Source organism: Condylura cristata, unplaced genomic scaffold, assembly GCF_000260355.1.
Source record: "Condylura cristata isolate star-nosed mole 26May11 unplaced genomic scaffold, ConCri1.0 scaffold00012, whole genome shotgun sequence".
In the NCBI taxonomy this organism is placed as follows: domain Eukaryota; kingdom Metazoa; phylum Chordata; class Mammalia; order Eulipotyphla; family Talpidae; genus Condylura; species Condylura cristata.
Window position 1 is genome coordinate 15,769,352 of NW_004567113.1, and position 5,097 is coordinate 15,774,448.

Genomic DNA, 5,097 nt, shown 5'->3' on the forward strand with positions numbered 1-5,097 from the left:
AAAACAAAAAACTGTAAGACATAGTGTTCATCTAGCTAATTCACTTATTCTTATCCTCCTCAATTATGCTTATCCCACAAACAAATATTTTGAATTTTATGTGTTGAAATACACTCTCTATATTGGCTGGCTTGTTTCCTTTGAGTGTGATGTTACCCATAAAATAAAAGATCAAATTTCAGTATTTTTTGCATAATAAACCTAAAATAATATGCATTTGAGTTGCCAGAATTTTTAGCACTCTGAAGAGAGAATTTTCACCAGTGCTTTTCCTTTTCTGTTCCCTTTCTCACCTCTCTTGATAAAATGGCATGGCCCCATGTGTGGCTCTGAAGCAGTTGCTGTGCAAAGATATCCATCTGTTCTTTTCATTGTCTTCCTAGTCATATCTGACTGGGTCTGGGATGTCCTGACACATTTCTGTTATTGTCAACACTACAGAGCCAACAACTCTTGGACAAGTAAATTACACTACACTATTGCTCTATGTGTCTTCAGAATTGCTCTTGTGTGGACCCACACAAGGGGTGTGGACCCCCTTTATTAATAGAGGGGATACCCAGCAAGAAAAAAAATGCATTTGGTATTACACCTGCTATCAAAATAGACATTTTAGAGATATCTACTAGGCAACAGAAAACACGACCTGTCAGATGTCCAACAAACATGGCATTTTATATCTGACCTTTCCTAATAGGCTGGTATTGTTCACAAATGTTTTAAATATAAACAAAATACAAAATAAATGAAAATAAAACAGTACCTAAAGAATACTTAAAACAGTGGTAACCAGACCCTCTTGGTGGCACAGCAGGTTAAAGTGCAGCACTAAGAAGCGAAAGCCACTTCAACATGAATTTGATCCCTGACCTGGAGGTGACCACATGGCGTGGCAGATCTCTCCTGACCCATCCACTGCTCCCCTTGGCAGTGTACTTTGTCAGTGGGCTTGTTCTGCTCCCCATTCTGTCTCTAGTGAATCCTATCACAGCCCCTGCACCTCTGGACTGTACCCCAGTTCTGTATGCAAAGTAAATAAATCTTTAAAAAAATAAAAAGCCAGTGCTAATCACAACAAAGACAGTTTATTCCCCTTGCCAAGGGGAACAGGTCATTGTGGGTTCTCAACCATGTGCTCAATTGTAAGACACTACTTAAGATGAGGGCCTAACAATAGGCTTATTTAACAAACAAAAGACTAAGAGAAGGAAATAGTTTCTAAGGCCACAAAGGGCTGGTCATCTCACCCCAGTGCACAGCAATTCCAAAAAAATAAAAACCTCTTGTGCCAGATGTTACTGTCTCATAAACTGTTAGGGGGAAAGGATGTCCAGAAGGAACTCTGCAGAATTCTGTGGACTCTACCACCTACTCCAACTTTCTGAACTCCACCCCCTACTGCAGTTATTGAAATTACAACTCCCAGTAATAGAATGGAGAGAACTGCAAGGACCCAAGATTGAAGCTATGTAGGCATTCTGGGACTTTTGGATGGATATAAGGGAGAGATGTGAGAAGAACACTCACTCTCTGGACTGCATGGCTCTCTCTGGACCACGTGGCTCTCTGGACCATAGGGCACTCTCAGAACTGAGTGGCTGGTGGCTGGTTGCTTTTGATGAGCTATCAGTGCATTGGAGTTCCAAGTCAGTGGAGCTGGTAGGATATTCTAGTTAACTTGTATCTCTCTCTCTTTTTCTCTTTCCCTAGGTTGTACCTTTTCTTTTCCCCTTTGTAAATAAGCCTATTATTGAGCTTCTTTGCGTGTTCCTGCAGTATAACTGAATTTTAAGCACGCAGGTGAGGACCCACAGACAGGCAACCCAGTTCACATTGGGTTGCCCTATAAGAAAACCAGGGCCTGTGGCTGTTAGCACACTGGTCAGCAGTGTACCAGAGTCCAACTCATGGGGACAGCGGGAGGTGCTTATAGGTAGGTCTGCTGAGGTAACACCCCAGCAGTTCACAAAGTCTGCAGGTTGGGCTGGACAACATCAGATTCCAGACCCAACAACAGACAAAACAACACCAGGAGGCCAGAGAACCAGAGACAGAGGAAGGGACAGAGCTCAGAAGTCACCAGAGTGCTAGTTACTGATGAGCACAGCCAGTCAGGATCTGTCACCAGGGGGCAGTGTTAGAGAAACCAGTATTACAGATCTTTGTGAGTTATTAATTTGAACCAATAGCCAACAGTTCTTTGAGTTGTCCCCTGAGGCCAATGGTGCTCCTTGCAGATGATGTCTGAGGCAGAGCTGGAGGGAGGGAGAAGCAATGGCTGTGTCTCTGTGCAGGTCTACAGAAGTCTGGAAGTCTACAAAAGTTCACAAGGTCTGAAGAATCCCATGGAGGTCAACTGCCAGATGCTTCTTCCTCCAGAGGCTGGTGCTGACTGATTCTTCTCTCTTTGGAGGCTGGTTGTTGATTGCTTCTTCTTTCTTCAGAGGCCAGGTGCTGGCTGACTCAAGTGGGCTTCTGCCTTGCTCTATATATCCTGTTAAAGGGTCCTCACTCTCCCAGTCTGACTAGACTGTTTTTAAGCCTCAGTGTCAAACTGATCAGGTTAGCAGCAATCAGCACAAAAAGCCTTTTTGTGAGGATTTTCAATTCTCACACTTAGCTCAAGTCTTGACTGATAGCTAAACAACTTGAACTTGATTGAGACATTGAGCTCAAACCTGATTGGTCCATTTACATTCTTAGCTCCAAATATAAAAGGGAAAAAACTCTTCCCTGGCCCAGACTGACCTGCAGTGAGGTTAGGGCAGTAACATTGTCATGCTGGTTTTAGCCTCTAAGGCAGTCCTAGGGCAGGGAAGACTTTTCCAGTTAACCAAAATGTAGAATGTTCCTTTTTTAAATCCACTGGGTCAGGTAACTTATTCAACCTATGACCAGTCATAAAACAGCAAGAAGCGTATTATATTATTTGTTTCAACTTTTTTTTTAACTGATTTCCTTCGTTCAAAGTTTTCTATCTCTTTAACGACACACTACAATTAAAAATTCATTGCATATATTGGGCCCTCCCTAGTGGTTCAGCGTGTTAAAGCACAACACTAAGAAGCTAAAGCTACTTCAGCATGATTTTGATCACTGCCCCAGAGATGAACCACATGGTGCAGCAGATCTCTCCTGACCTGCCCGCTGCTCCCCTCAAGAGCATACTTTGTCAATCTGACTGTTCTGCTCCCCACTCTGTCTCTGGTGAATCCTCTCACCACCGCTGCACCTCTGTCCTGTAACCTAGTTCTGTGTGCTTAAAGAAATGAATCTCTAAAAAACAATCACTGTATATAAACCTCTACTTGTGCCTTGTGAAGGGTATGGTAACATACATAAGGAGGTATGACGCTATGTTTCTCAATCATATACAGTGTTGTAAAGGAATTTTACCTCAATAAAAATATATAAAAAGAAAAATAATGAGTTACAAGTTAAAAAATTTGTCATATTTGTAAAAATTAGTGCTACTTAATAAAGCCGGAGGCATTGGACAGTGGGACATTACCAAAGATTGGTTTACAACTTAAAATCCTGAAGTGTAAATACTCCTTTTATATAAACTAGAAAAAAAATCTTCATGATTTTCACTATGTATGTCTTCTTTCTTTAGATTGTAATGAGTTCTCAGAATGTCATCTGCTTTAATGGATGTTGTGAACAATGAATCTAAAGAAGAGAAGCTCTGAGCTAGTGATTTTGTCTTTCTTTGCTTCAATTGCTTAAAAAATTAGCAAGCTTTAAGGTTAACTTGAACTTTTTTCTGACGTTTAACAATATAATTTAAATTTATCCTGGATTTACATGTTAGATTCTTTTTAAAAAATTTGGGATGAAAAACAAATACACTCTCATAATGATTTAATTTCAAGTAAAATAAAAAACTCATATACTTCATTATTCATTTCTACCAGTTTCTGAGATTCGTCAAAGACCAGTCATTGACTTAAAACTTTGTCCCCTGTGAAACTGTCATTTATCTGAATAAGAAATATTGATATTTGAAGAGTCCAAGGAATCATCAGAATCATGTTTCCTCAAAGATTGTTTATAAAAAGTTCTGTATTTCTTCACTGAGGTGTCTTTTAATCATATGTCAAAGATAACTCTTTCCAATGACTACATGTTAAAGGTGCTCTTCTGGATTACTAAGTTTTTAACATAATTTCTGTGTTCCAACATAATTTCTCACAACATAGAGTCAATTCTAAAGGAAAAAAACAAAGCCAAGAAACTCTAATAATAAATATTTAGAGAAAGAATAAAACATTATGAAGTCTCTTACGCAGCCTAGATCATGACACTCACAGATTTTGGCTTAATATTATCAACCAAAGCCTGTCATGGAGAGGGTTAGGGGTATTTTTAATTTTCAAGAAGAATAACATGTGAAGTTGGAGGCAGAAAATGAGGCTACAGACCAAGTGCTACCAATGGCAGACAGCCACCACCAGGAAGAGTTAAAAGAGCCTTAAACTGGCACTGGGAAGGAACAGGGCGTCACGGTCACCTTAAAAATCTTTTGACTTCCTGGCCCTTCATAGTGGTGCAGCTGGCTAAAGCACAGCACTAAGGAGCTAAAGCCACTTCCGCATGAGTTCCATCCCCGCCTGCCCGGGAGGAGACCACATGGTGTGGCAGACCTCTCCTGACCCGCCTGCTGCTCCCCTCAGCAGTGTACTTCGACTATCTGCCTGTTCTGCTCCCCCCTGTCTCTGGTGAATGCTCTCACTGCCCCTGTGCCTCCTGCGCCTCTGGCCTGTACCCCAGTTCTGTATGTGTAAATAAATAAATCTTTAAAAAAAATCTTTTGACTTCCAGCATTTGTAACTATAAAAGGATTTTTTTTTTTTTTAAGATTTATTTGTGCATACAGAACTGGGGTATGTATGGGCCAGAGGAGCAGGAGCGGTGAGATGATTCACCAGAGACAAAGTGGGGAGCAGAACCCGCAGATAGTCGAAGTACACTGCTGAGGGGAGCAGCGGGCGGGTCAGGAGAGGTCTGCCAAGCCATGGTGGATCAACTCCCGGGCAGGTGGGGATCAAACTTGTGCTGCAGTGGCTTTAGCTTCACAGTGCTGTGCTTTAATCG